Source organism: Hemitrygon akajei, chromosome 32, assembly GCF_048418815.1.
Source record: "Hemitrygon akajei chromosome 32, sHemAka1.3, whole genome shotgun sequence".
Taxonomy (NCBI): Eukaryota; Metazoa; Chordata; class Chondrichthyes; order Myliobatiformes; family Dasyatidae; genus Hemitrygon; species Hemitrygon akajei.
Genome location: NC_133155.1, coordinates 8,109,701 through 8,124,647, shown reverse-complemented (window position 1 = coordinate 8,124,647; position 14,947 = coordinate 8,109,701). Strand labels below are relative to the sequence as shown.

Genomic DNA, 14,947 nt, shown 5'->3' with positions numbered 1-14,947 from the left:
CACAAACAACCACAAACTGTGCAAATACAAAAGGAAAAAAAGAAATAATAATAATAAATATACAATAAATATCAAGAACATGAGATGAAGAGTTGTTGAAGGTGAGCCCATAGGTGATGCGAACAGTTCAATGATGGGGTAAGAGTACAAAATTATGAGGGGTATAGATAAGGTAGCTTTTTCCACTGAGGTTGGCTGAGATTACATCTAGGGATCATGGGTGAAGGGTGAAATGTTTAAGGGGAACATGAAGGGAAGCTTATTAACTCAGAGGGTGAATGAGAGTGTGGAATGAGTTGCGAGCACAAGTGATGGATATGGTTTTGATTTCAACGATTAAGAAAAGGTTGGATAGGTGCATGGATGGGAGGGTGTATGGAGGACTGTGGTCGATGGAACTAGGCAGTTTAAATGATTTGGCACAGACTAGATGGGCCAGAGGGCCTGTTTCTGTCCTGTAGTTTTCTATGATACTATGAGTCTAAGTGAATTTGAGTGAAGTTATCTCCACTGGTTCAAGAGCCTGATGGTTGAGGGGTAGTAATTGTTCCCGAACCTGGTGGTGTGAGTCCTGAGACTCTTGTACCTTTTCCTGATGGCACCAGTGAGAAGAGAGCATGACATGGGTGGTGGGGGTCCCTGATGATGAATGCTGCTTTCCTGCAACAGATTGATAATGCATTTCAGAGGCAGTGTACCAGGAGTGGAGCAGTGGATGTTAAATCCAGAATCAGATTTAGTATCACTGGCATATGTCGTGAAATTTGTTGTTTTTGTAGCAGCAGTACAATGCAATACATAATAGAAAAACTGTGAATGACAGTAAGTATATATATATATATATATATTATATAGTTCATTTAAATAAGTAGTGCAAAATTAGAAATAAGAAGTAGTGAGGTAGTGTTCATGGGTTCAAAGTCCATCCAGAAATCAGATGGCAGCGGGGAAGGAGCTGTTCCTGAATCGTTGAGTGTGAGCCTTCAGGTTTCTGTACCTCCTCCCTGACTTGACTTGGGTGATGAGGGTTCTTAATGATGGACACCACCTTTTTGAGTCATCGCTCCTTGAAGATATCCTAGATACTACAAAGGCCAGTGCCCATGATGGAGCTGACTGAGTTTACAACTTTCTGCAGCTTACTTCGATCCCGTGCAGTAACTCTTCCCCCCCCCCCCCAATACCAGACGGTGTTGCAACCAGTTAGAATGCTCTCCTTGGTACATCTGTTGAAATTTGTGAGTCTTTGGTGACATACCAAATTTCCTGAAATTCCCAGTGAAGTATATCCACTGGCAGAACGTAGCATGGTGTTTGATTCTTATAGCAGCTGAACACCTCTGAATGAGTACTAACCCCAGAGCATTTTGAGTGATAGAACTTGTCATCAGAACCCATCCAGGCCCATCAGACAATCCGCTTTGTACCTTAATCTTGTAAGCTAGATTGACACATCTCATGCCAAGGGTAATGCCAAAATTGTTAATAGTGAAGGATTCTACATTCATGATCGGAAAATATTTAAGTTTTATGTTGGCAAAATGGTCACATAGTCTGACACTACTGTCATTTCCCATTTGTTACAACATCAAATAAATTGAGTAAAACTGAATTTGAGCAGTTTACCCCTGTCTTGGGTGGCGGGGTAGAGCTACGTCTCTACCAAAGGAGGTGTAAGGTTCTCCTTCCCTCCACTAGCCTGCAGGTCACTCTTGGGCAAGGTGTAGCATCCGATCAGGGTCGCATGAAGCCACAGGAGCAGGTGGTGGATGGTCTATGAGCAACTGGTACATATCACAAGTCCTGCTTATGCAAACACTGATGCCAGGCAGACAATCTCTGAAGAGTATTGATAATGGCTGGGGTCATTTGTCTTGTAAGGACACTGTCCAGAGGAAGGCAATGGCAAACCACCTCTGTAGCAAAATTTGCCAAGAACAATCATGGTCATGGGTCCATGATCGCCCACATCATATGACACGGGACATACTAGTGATGATGTTGACTCCTGTCTTGGGCAGAACAACACTAGATACAGACTTGGTTTTCTGCGAAATTCTGAGTTAATTATCCAAACCACAAAACAGTCATAAAACTTTTTTCTGCATTATTCTTTCTGGAACCCTAATGTTCAAAATGTATTAGTAATTTAATACAAAATATTAAGTGTTATTGGGTTACATTTATGCTATAAATATAATATCTTCATATATATATAAATATCTTATATATAAATATAATCTCTTCATTACAAGCTTTATTTATATTACTGATTGAAAGAATATTTGATGTGCATGTACTAAAAGAGGTCAAAGCAAATCTAGAGGGAAGGTCTTTGCAGTCTGGAGTAATATCTCACGGGAAAGGTAGATGGTTGTGGTTGTTTGACATCAATCACCTCAACTCCTGTATGTTACTGCAGAGGTTTCAAAATCAGGTTTAATATCACCGGCATATGCCATGAAATCTGTTGTTTTGAGGCAGCAGTACATTGCAATGCATATTAATAAAAGCCATAATTTACAATAAGTATATATATATATATATATATATATATATATATATAAAATTAAATTAAATTTAAGAGGTAGTACAAAAAGAGAGCAAAAAAAAGTGAGGTAACATTCATGGGTTTGTGTTCTTTCAGAATTCTGATGGCGGAAGGGAGGAAATGAAACATTGAGTGTGTGCCTTCAGGCTCCTGTACCTCCTCCCTGATGGTAGCACTGAGAAGAGGGCATGTCCTGGGTAATGGGGGTCCTTAATGATGGATGCCTTCGTAGTCAGTGTGAAGCAATACGTAAATAATATGCTAAATGTGCATAGCCTGACAAATAGTAAGTAATATTACCATCTCCACAAATGCAAAGCAATGATCATCTCCCCCCTTTAATTTCAATATTGCTGAGTTCCCATTCTGGTGTCACCAATAATCAGAAAGTTAATGGGGCGGGCCAGCATTCAGCTCGCTGTTCAGCGAGGTTTACTCGTCTCTGCACTGAACTGAGGCTGTGACCTGCAGCTAAGCGGCTCCTGGAATGGCAGCTGTGATGAACTGGCCTCGTGGCTGTGAGCCCACTTTCATGAACTTTAGTTCCGAGTGTTTACCTTTCATTGTTCGCACAATTTCTTCTTTTTGCTCACACCTTGGATGTTTGAAGGTCTTTGTTAATGTGTTTTCATCGGGCTTATTAGTTTTCGTGGCTGCCTGTAGGAAGATGAATTTCAAGATTGTATATAGTATACATACTTTGATAATAAATGTACTTTGAACTTTGAATGGATCATAAACTGAGTATTCAAGATTCAAAAACTTTATTGTCATTCTAACCATACATCAGCTCTGCAGGGCAGAATGAGACAGCGTTTCCCAGGAGCAGTGCAATCATAACATAACAAACACAACACTAAATAATAAACATAACAATAAATAGTAAAACACAACAGCCACATGTCAGTTAAAAACAAGTTATAAGTGTCCAGAGCAGAGTCAGGTAGAGCAGCTATTTAGCAGTCTGACTGCCTGTGGGAGGAAGCTGTTTAGTAGCCTTGTGGTTTTAGTTTTGATGCTCCTGTAACGTTTGCCTGATGGCAGAAGAACAAACAGTTCATGGAGAGGGTGTGAGGGGTCTTTAATGATGTACCGTGTCTTCTGGAGGCATCGACTCTGAAAGAGGTCTTGGACAGAAGGTAGGGAGACCCCAATAACCTTCTCTGCTCCCCTAACCACCCTCTGCAAGGCTTTTTTGTCGGCAGCACTGCAGCTGGAGTACCAGGTTGTGATGCAAAAGGTCAGCACACTCTCAACCACTCCTCTGTAGAATGTAGTTAAGATGTTAGTGGGGAGTGATGCTTGTTTAAGCTTCCTCAAAAAGTGCAATCTCTGCTGGGCTCATTTCACAATCCCAGTGGTGTCCCTGGACCAGGTGAGATTGTCCGAGATCTGCACCCCAAGGAACTTGATGTTTTCCACTGTGGAGCCACTGATGCTGAAGGGTGTGTGCTCAGGCTGACACTGTCTGAAATCAACGATCATCTCCTTGGTTTTGGTGACATTAAGCATCAAGTTGTTGTCATTGCACCAGCTCTCTAGGTGTTTGACCTTCTCCTTGTACATTGTTTCATCATTTTTGCTGATGAGCCCCACCACTGTGGTATCATCAGCAAATTTAATGATCAGGCTCTCCTTGAATCTGGCTGCACAGTCATGTGTTAGCAGTGTAAACAGCAATGGGCTAAGCACACAGCCTTGTGGGGATCCAGTGCTCAGTGTGATGGAGTCAGAGATGTTCCTGCCAACACGGACTGACTGTGGTCTCTCTGTCAAGAAATCCAGAATCCAGCGACACATGGCAGTGTTAAGGCCAAGCAGCGACAGTTTCTCCACTAGTCTCTGTGGGATGATGGTATTGAACGCTGAACTGAAATCAATGTACAGGATTCTGGCATAAGTGTCTTTGTTGTCCAAGTGAGAGAGAACTGTGTGCAGTGTGGTGGATATTGCGTCCTCCGTAGAGCGATTTGTACGATAAGCAAACTGTAGAGGATCCAGCCATGAGGGAAGGCTGGCTGTGATATGAGGCTTGACAAGCCGTTCAAAACATTTCATCACTATGGGGGTCAGGGCAACGGGACGGTAATCATTCAGACAGGCTACAACTGATTTCTTTGCTACAGGGATGATTGTGGTGGTTTTGAAGCATCTGGGGACAATGGCTTGACTAAGGGAGATGTTGAAAATGTCTGTCAGGACATCTGCTAATACATCAGCACATTCCTTGAGCACATGTCCAGGGATGTTGTCGGGACCTCCCACTTTTCGTGGGTTAACCCTGGCAAGGGTCCTCCGTGTTTGCTCTGAATCAATGATTGGAGCCGGCTGGTCAGATGGTAAGAAGGGACTGGCTCTTCCCCTTGCTGTAGTGTTTGATGCTTCGAAGCGTGCAAAGAATTTGTTAAGCCTGTTAGGAAGAGAGGCATCGCTGTCATCAGTTTTCTGCCTGATCTTGTAGTCTGTCAGAGCTTTAATTCCCTGCCACATCCGTCTGGTGTCACCTGTGTCACAGAAGTGTCCATGTATTTTGCCCGCGTAGGCCCTTTTTGCTTTCCTGATCCCTAGAGAAAGCGCAGACCTGGCTGAGCGAAGTTATAGAAGTTACAGTTCTGCAGTGAGTTACACATATGTGGATTTGTTTGATTTTTTTCCAGGATTTGTAAGGCATGAGTCAAGAGCTTCGTGGCTATGGCTTGCAATCATCGTCGTGCAGTCCCTCAAGGTCGAGAATGATGGTCTTCATTCTGTTGATCTATTTATGGGCTCTCAAGTGGCTTATGAGTCCAATCTGGGCTTTGAAAGTTCTTCTGTATTCAGGACAGGTAGTTCCAGATGGCAGATCAGGCTTTGGTTGTTGCTGCCTCTCTTTCCATTTTCTTTTCTTCTAATTCTGCACATCTGTTGGCTTCAAAGTAGCTGTTCCTTCTCGGATGATGGCTTGCCAGCGTTTCCTGTCCTTGGCATTGGTTTCCCAATTGTTGATGTCGATGTTACATTTCTTCATGTTGGCTTTTAAGACGTCTTTGGATCTCTTCTGTTGCCTTTTACGTTTGCCTTCTTTAAGCTGGGAGTAGAAGATTGTTTCGGCAGACATTCGTCTTTCATCCAAACAACATGACCGCTCCATCTTAGTTGGTTCTTGATGACGTAGGCTTCAATGCTTGTTGTTTTTGCTTCATTTAGCACACTGACGTTGTTCTTCTATCTTCCCAGCTGATATTTAAGATGTTTTGACGACAGTGTTGATGGAACTTTTCAAGTGCCTTCAGATGTCATCGGTATCAGGCTCCTGGACCTGATGTAGCACTGGACTCTCTTTGCAGCTATGAACTCACTTCCAGGGACCCTGCAATTCATGCTCTGTGTATTATTTGTTTACTTACTTTTATCTTAATTCTTCTTTTTTTGTCCATACTTTGGGTGTTTGATGGTCTTTGTTGTGTGGGTTTTCTTAATGGGTTTTTAGTGTGTTTTTTTTGTTTTGTGGCTGCCTACAAGAAGGTGAATCTCAAGGCTGCATATGGTATACATACTCTGAGAGCGGCATGGCAGTGTACGGTTTAGCACAATGCTGTACTGTATCAGTGACCCAGGTTCAAATCACGCTGCTGACCATAAGGGAGTTTGTATGTTCTCCCCATAACTGAGTGGGTTTCCTCCCACAGTCCAAAGAAGTACTGGTCGGCAGGGTAATCGGTCATTGCAAATTGTCCCATGATTAGGCTAGGGTTAAATTGGGAGTTGCTAGACCTCTCAGCTTGAGGGGCTGGAAGGGCCTATTCTGCACTGTATCTCAGTAAGTAAATAAATAAATACTCTGAACTTTGAAGAGTGTGACAGAAACTATTCACTTGGTTGAACGAATGTGGCTCCAACAACATTCGAGAGCAACCACAATTACGCAGTCTTGAATTTCACTCGTTCTCAACTCCAAGCATTTACTCATTCCACGCCAGAGCAACGTGACTATGGTGTCTATCAGGTACGAATTGCACTCCGGTTACTCACAAGGGCTATTTCGAAAGTAAATCCCAAACACTAAAAGGAATACCGGGATCAGGAGACTGCTGGTGCTGGGATTGGCAGCAAAAACAAAGTACTGGAGGAAGTTAATGGGTTGAACTGTATCTGAGGAGGCAAAGTGATAGTTGTCATTTTCGTCTAGACTCTGTATCAGGAGTCAGGGGCACAACCAGAAATGTCAACTATCCCTCTACCACCACAGATGCTGCTCAACCCACTGAGTTACTCCAGCAGTGTGTTTTTTTGCCACAACCTGCAGGTTCTCTCTAAGTCACAGCCCATCCTGACTTGGAAGTGTATCACCTTTCCTTAAATATATTATTTTCCCCACACCTTCTACTCTGACTCCTCATCTTTCTTTTTTCTCCAATCCCGATGAAGGGTCTTGGCCTGAAACATTAACAATACTCTTTTCCATAAGACGCTGCCAGGCCTGCTGAGCTCCTCCAGCATTTTGTGTGTGTTGCTCAACCACAAACCACAAACTGTTCCAGCTGCTACCATCTAGGAAATGATACCGCAGCAGAAAAGCCAGGACCAACAGGTTCTGGGACAGCTTCTCCCACCTGGCCATCAGACTGATTAATTCATGCTGGCACAACTGTATTTCTATGTTATATTGACTATCCGTTGTACATACTATTTATTATAAATTATAATAAATTGCACATTTAGACAGAGACATATCGTAAAGATTTTTACTCCTCATGTATATGAAAGATGTAAGTAATAAAGTAAATTCAATACAATTCATTCTTTAGGGTTTCTTGTTAAGTGGATATCTGTGAAGAGTACGAAGTTCAGGTTGTACACTGTATACACTCTAAACTTTTTAAACACCCGATGACCCCAGGTTACATCTCTGATGATGTGTCTCAGCACATCGTTCTATAAATGTATTCAAAACTGTTTTAGGGGAAATAATAGTGAGGACTAGTAACTAGTAAATAGTGATGTGGTTTGTGCTAATGTAGTAACAGGGAACCACAGACAAAGCCCAGATGTAGAGACGTGAAATACAGTAGTGATGATGTCCAAGTTTAAGGAGTTTCATTAATTATGTTGTAACATGCACCTGTTTTTTTAAAAATAGAATATTGGATTTACTGTTAGACCTGAGGACAATCATATTACTTTGTAATCAGGACCTAGTCTGTTACTTAATTAAGTCTCCCATGACACTTCCTATAGCCACCATTCTGCTATCAAAATGTAGTTTTACTGGTAAACTCATCGACTGGGAATGTAAAAGCTATACCAAATTTATGCTCAGGCTGATCAGCTTTGGCCGTTCTCCTGCTGCACACCAGTTTTTTATAAACACACGCAAATCTGCAGAAGCTGGAAATCCAAAGCAACACACACACACAAAATGCTGGAGGAACTCAGCAGGCCACCTTGGGAAAAGGGTAAAGAGTCGACGTTTTGGGCCGAGTCCCTTCATCGAAACTGGAAAGGAAGGGAAGTCAGAGTAAGAAGGTGAGCAGTGGAGGGGGGGGGGGAAGGAAGTGGAGGAAGATGTACGATCTGGTAAGTGAGAGGGGTGAAGAAAAGAGCTGAGAAGTCAAGTGGTGAAAGAGATAAAGGGCTGGAGAAGGGGGAATCTGATTGGAGATGATCGAAGAACATGGAAGAAAGGGAACAGGGAGGAGCCCCAAACAGGGCAGGTAATGAGAGAGAGTTTTTAATAAATTGCCATTATTTTGAACACCAACTCTGCGTGATCTTTCAGTTTGTTCCTACAACATCATATCTTTGTGTATGGCTTGTAGTTGGACCTGAAGTGATGGTCCTACTTTGTTAACTCAAGGCAACATCTGTAACAAAGCTAATCTTTCAGTTTTACATTTTTTGGCAGAACTTGGAACAAGAGAAAACATAAAACGAGAAATTCTGCAGGTGCTGGAAATCCAAAGCTCAGGAACTCAGCAGCTCAGGCAGCATCTGTGGAAATGAATAAACAGTCGGCGTTGCAGAATGAGATTCTTCTTTAAGACAAAAAAGGAAGGGGGATGATGCCGGAATAAAAAAACTGGAGAGACGGGAATGAGGACTAGCTGGAAGGTGATAGGTGAGGCCAGGTGGGTGGGAAAGGTAAAAGGCTGGAGAGGAAGGAATCTGATAGGAGAGGAGAGTGGACCATTCGACTTCCAGCTCTTTATTTCACCCCCTCCTCTTCTCCTGGTTTCACCTATCATCTACTACCTTGTAGTTCTTCCTCTCCTCCCCCCACCTTCTTATTCTGACTGCAAATCTCTTTTCTCCAGTCCTGATGAAGGGTCTCAGCACAAAACGTTGACTGTTTAATCTTTTCCATAGGTGCTGCCTGGCCTGTTCAGTTCCTCCAGCATTTTGTGTGTATTGCCTTGATTTTCAACATCTGCAGATTTTCTCCTGTTCACAATTTTAGTATTCCCATTTATCATAAAAACTATTCATACTCCGAAATATTATGTTTTGATCTTTTTTCTTCAGCGGGGAGGTGGGATTTGGGGCTTGATGTTTGTGCTTTCTTTTCTTTCTTGGTTTAATGGTTACCAGGAGAACTGAAGAATTTCAGAGTTGTACACTTTGTTAACAGGTAAATCTTTTGAAGCCTTTGAAAACTCTTGTGATTCAGTCACTGTTGTTGTTGCACCCTCCAGCCAGTCGTGGCGCTGTAGTTCCGCCAACGGACGAGAGGGCGCAATTGCAGCTCAGCAAGTTCACATTAATAATTTCCCATTATAACTTCCAACATCGAAATTCGTGATCGAGAGGCTGACAGCGAGGGGGATTTTTAAATCAAGATCTCATAACGGAAAATACTTACACATGTAGAATTTTTAGAATGAGATGCACAATCGAAAAGCCCTGGAGGATGCGTATGCATTGTAATCGGTGTCAATGCGTTAAGAGCCCGATCAATTTTAATCAGCGACTCAGACTCGGGAGCCGTCGGCGTTCGGGCTCTGAGGTATTTTAAATGAGGCGGTGACATCAATGAGCGCGCGGCTGCGGGCCGGGCGCGCGACCGGGCCTCGCGTGGGCGCGCGCGCGCGGGGGGAGGAGGAGGAGGGGCAGAGACTGTGGGCGAGGAGGAGGAGGGGGGAGGTGAGAGGTCAGAGGTGAGAGCTCCTCACGATCTGTCATGGCGAATGATGGAGCAGGCGGTCGGGCTTTCGTGTGACTCGGAGCTCTGGCCGTAAGGAACGGATCGCCGGGCTCCAGGCAGCAGGACACCGGTGAGTTCCAACCCAAACTGCAGGATCCGGGCTGGGGGGGGGAGGAGGAGGAGGAGGAGGCTTCTTGACCGATAGCTCTTCCGACATGGGAGTTCTTTTTAATGACGGGAGCCACGTTATTTGCAGTGTTTTGGTCGCTAGTTTTCAAGATAACAATACTCTGTATGGAATCCAAAGGGATTCCCCTGCGCGGAGTTTACAAGCACTTTAAACGTAAGTAGATCTTTTGTGTAATGTTGGGATATTTTTCCTCACTGTACACTATTGTGTACTGAACTGTAATAAAACAATCTTTGTACAGTAAGAACCTAGATCCTTTGCTCGCTTGACGATTTATAGTGTCCCTGTCTTGTTTACAGTTTTCATCCTTTCAACATCTGGCTCTTTCAATCGCTTTTTAAAATTATTTTGCTTAACTATTTTTATTCCTGAAATCATATTCGCCATCAACAGAATACAGGGCAGAGTAAAAGTTAAATATCTCGATGTCTTGTGCGGAGTTGCGATTTTTCTGAATATTCCGCACAACCATGCTAAAGAATACCCGAAAGGTTACATGGTCTGTTGCATATTTTTAATTAACATTTGGCTCCGTTTCAAGAGATTACACGTTTGAAGCAAAATGGGTGATGGGACACGAAATGAATGAAGCTAGATTAAAATACAAAGTGTTGAAATCCATTGTGGTCGATAGGGTATCCTTCCCCCTTCCCACATAAATGGTGAAAGCTGTAGCAGAGTTTCAGATCTTTGAGATGCAATTCTTTAGATCTGCAGTGTGCGATATTTGAGTAGGTTGGTTCTATCACTCGTATAAAATCACTGTGTTGTTTCAGACCATTTTAAAAGCAATCATGAATACTCATTAAAGTTAGCTCTTGAGTACACAAAAAGCATCTTTAATTTAAACACTTGGATTTCTTTCATATTACTGAAGTTTAATAACTGCTTTCACCATTATTTCTACAATGTTACTAATCCATTTAAAGCCAGTTGCCATCTCAATTACAATAATTAAGTACTTAAACAAATTCTGATTTGGAGACTGTCATCTAAGGACTTCAGTTAACTTTATATTACATAAAATAAGTTGCTTTTAGTTTTTCTCCTTGAGTTTTGTTAGAATGTTCAAACCTTTCATTCATAAGTAGGTTGAGATTGGGTCTTATTATTGTTTTGCAATAAAACAGTACATTGAATTGGACTAGATATCAACTAAATCTAATCTGTTTTATACTCAAAATGAAGTTAGAATATTTAAACAATAAAACACAATAAAGTCTCCTTCAGTATATTTGAAGGAAAATAAATATTTTAGTAGTTGTTCTCAAATAACTAGAGATGGGAGAGAATTATAGCTTTATGTTAAGTTAAACGATTACCGTATGGATTCTGTTTGGAAAGAGCAAAAGGGAAGTTAACATTAAGGTGTCAGAACTTTGTGTTTAATGTTGATAACCTGCAGGAATGTGCAGAAAAGAGAACAAATGTGAGTGCTTTTATAATCAGGCTACCAAAGATAATTAACTAATTTGAAATGAATAATAACTCCTTTTTGCCTACTGCACGGGGTCATTGATGTGGAGTGGTCTGGATCGGGTGACAGGGTTTGGATGTATTGCACCATGGAGTCACAGATGTCAAAAGTTAATGCATAAAAATAAACATAAATTAGACACGAGATTCTGCAGATGCTGGAAATCCAGAGTGAGAAATGCAAAATGCTGGAGGAGCGCAGCAGGGCAGACAGCATCTACGTAAAGATGACATTTTGGGCTGAGGCACTTCATCAGGACTCATGAAAGGTCTCGAACATAATCCTTAAATTATATTTGACCAATGTGAATTTTAACTTCTGATTTTCAATATACTTACTGTAATTTAAGCAGAATTCTGGACAAACAAATTGTGCTGGAGTTGGTTTCTAAGATGTTGTACCCTGTACAATGAATAGCACAGTTTAAGACACATATGTAAGGGCATTGATTATTATTTTGTTGGAAGATAGCCAAAATTCAAAGTAAGTTTATTATCAGAGTACATGTATGTCACTATATACAACCTTGAAATTCATTTTCTTATGGGCATACTCAATAAATCCAATAACCATAAAAGAATCAATACTTCCATTTAATATCAGAGAATGTATACAATATACAACCTGAAATTCTTGTTCAGGCGTGCACAAAAACAGAAGAGTGCCCCAGAGAATGAGTGATAGTAAAAACGTTAAAGTCAAAAGCTCCCTACTGCCCCCTCCCATGCAGAAGCAGCTGCAAAGCAACGACCCCCCCACCTACTTATTTCAGCTAAAAAAAAAGCATCAGCACCTACCAATCAAGCAATAGCAAAGCCCTCGAGAAAAAAACCATGATCATTCATACCATGAATGAAAAAACTAATCATTCACCCAACAATTCAACATACTACAGGCTCTCCCAAATAAAAGGACAGAGAGGTGTCACACAGTAAGAGGGAAGACCAACAAGACAAAGAAAAGTTATTGGATTTATTGAGTAGCCACAAGAAAATAAATTAGTCAAGTCTAATGAGTATATATAATTGTCAAATTGCTAACATTTGGCTCATAAGATTACTGGAAAAAGTTCTGGAATTAATTTCTTAAATACCTCCTCTACAACTGTCTCCTCAAAATATTCCTCTTTCAGATGACTTTTGGTCATCTATCTTAGTATTTCTTTAAGCCTTAGGATTTTTGTTTGATTAATATTACAGAAATGTTAATAGGATGTTTTACTCTGTTAGAAATGCCATTATGTAGAAGTTGCTATGTTTTATCAGCAAAATATCAGGTGTTTTTGATGAGTCAGAGGCAAACGAAGAAGTCATAGATTTGGGCTGGAGCTTTTGCACACAGGGAGTTCCTGGTTTGTTCCTTTCTGTCAGAAATAGCATTGAATAATGATATGGAAATTGCTTTAAATAGTTTTGCTGTGAAAATCAGAAAATATCTGCCAGTTGTTCTGTGCAGTTGCATTTAGTCAGTGAAATATATCTCTTTTAGATAGTGTTCTGTTGGAAAAGTTGGGTTCTATTCCTGGTAATAAGTTAGCATTTGGGGATATGAAAGTGGATTCTTCAGGACAAAAAACCCTTTGGAAAGTTTTAAGAGACAATTTAATTCATTGTTATCTTTCTCCTGATTGAAGTAATTTGCAAACAAGTATACTGTGGATTCTGCTTAATTGGGCTATCAGTTAATCGGGGCAGCTGCTTATTTGGGACAACTCGTAAAGATCAAAATCTAATTGAGAAAATGGCTGGTACCAGTGGATATAGGTAGGTCACTGTTTGCAGATGATGGGGCCTTGTGGAAAAGAGGCAGGAACATGGAGTATATAATCAGGAAACTACAAGGAGCAACTGATGAAGTGGTAGAGTGAGGTTATGATTGGGGATGTAGATTTTCAGTGGAAAAAACTCAAACTGTATTTTTCACTAGGAAAAGAATTGAAGTAGGGAAGAAATTAAGGATGTATGGGATTGAATTAGAAAGGGTTGGATCATTTAAATTTCTGGGAGTTATATTTGATTCACGATTAACATGGGCAGACCATATCAGGAAAGTTGAGGAGAAATGTAAAAAAGTAATAAACGTGATGAGATGTTTGACTGGTAGGGAATGGGGAGCAAGTTGTTCAGCATTAAAGAGAATGTATGTGGCTTTAGTAAGATCTGTGTTGGATGATGGAAGTGTAGTATATGGATCAGCAGCTAGGTCTCTTATAAGGAAACTGGATGTGATTCAGGCTCAGGTTTTGAGAGTGTGCAGTGGGGCTTTTAAAACATCACCAGTATCAGCCCTGCAGGTAGAAATGGGAATAATGCCTTTGGAATTAAGAAGGATGCAATTGATGGCAAACTACTGGGTTAATTTACAGGGACACAATGATTCTCACCCTGCTTAAGGAGTGTTGCAGGAGTCCTGGGAAAATGGGAGGTTTCAGAGGGAAAACTGTAGTCGGGTAGGGAAGGATATTGCTAGATCATGTGGAGTGTTTGATCTAAGGATAAGTCTTTCAGTAGTTTATCCGGTTGTAGCTCCATGGAAGCTGGTATGGCCTGATGTAGACTGGCATTTGTTAGAGGTAAAAAGGAAAGGAAAGTATAAAACTGATTTGGTAAGTGCATTTAACTGTCATGTGATGGAAAAGTATAGTGATTATACTCAGGTCTATACAGATGGTGCTAAGGAACCTGAGACAGGAGTGACAGGGTTTGGGGTGGCTATACCAGCAAAAGCAATTGCAATCAGCAGAAGAACATCTGATAAGTTAGCGGTGTATACAGTGGAGATGATGGCAGTGTTGGTTGCGTTGCGTTGGGTGGAGATAACTAAACTAGTCAAAGCATTGATATGCTCAGATTCGTCTTCAGTACTAGCAAGTTTAAGGTCTTCTCACTCAAACAGCCGGCAAGATGTACTTCATGAAGTCCTTCAGTCAGTCACAAGAGTTGCAAATCAGGGAGGTCAGGTTAAATTTCTATGGGTTCCAGCTCATGTAGGGGTGAAGGGCAATGAGAGGGTGGATGAGTTGGCAAAGAGGGTAATAAAGAAAGAAAATATAGAAATGCACATTAGTATCAGTAAAGCAGAGGTTAAGTGTGTAATCTAGGGAAAAAATTAACCAAATGTGGCAAGAAAGATGGGACAGGGAGGGGAAAGGGAGGCACTTATATCAAATACAAAAAAGTGTTGCAGGTACTAGGGTAGGAAGTAGATACAGAAGAGAGGAAATTATGTGTACTAGGTTAAGGCTGGGGCACTGTGCACTGAACCAAACATTGAAATTGATAGGGAAACACCAGACAGGATTGTGTGCGGAATGTCAGGAAGAGGAGTCAGTAGAACATGTAGTTCTGAGTTGCAGGAAGTATGGGATACAGAGAGAGATGATGAGAATTAATCTAAGGGAATTGGGGGTGCAGGAATTCACATTAAAAGGTTTGCTGGGCATGGGTGAGAGAATACAGGTCAGGGTATTTTTAGCTTTCTTGAGTACAGGGGTTTTTTATAGGATATGATGGATAAACAGAAATAGGGTACTAGGATGGGGAGGATAAAGTGTAGGTTAGGGTATGTGTGCGATTGGGTGAAGGGATTTAGAATGTGAGTCCATCGCAT

At 41.3% G+C, this 14,947-nt stretch overlaps 1 protein-coding gene across 10 annotated transcripts in view; it reads left to right on the top strand.

Annotated features, from left to right (window-relative positions):
• Positions 1 to 9,346: 9,346 nt before the first annotated feature.
• The window catches only part of LOC140719799 (homeobox-containing protein 1-like), a 67,537-nt gene continuing 61,936 nt past the window's right edge, over positions 9,347 to 14,947 (top strand). For 7 of the 10 annotated variants that reach the window (XM_073034686.1, XM_073034685.1, XM_073034680.1 and 4 more), the window contains exon 1: positions 9,665 to 9,801. The gene's annotated coding sequence lies outside the window, so the exon portion shown is untranslated. Of the gene's footprint in view, positions 9,534 to 9,664; positions 9,802 to 9,919; positions 10,015 to 14,947 lie in introns of those variants that run through there. The other 3 variants (XM_073034682.1, XM_073034681.1, XM_073034684.1) reach the window with 3 other exon arrangements.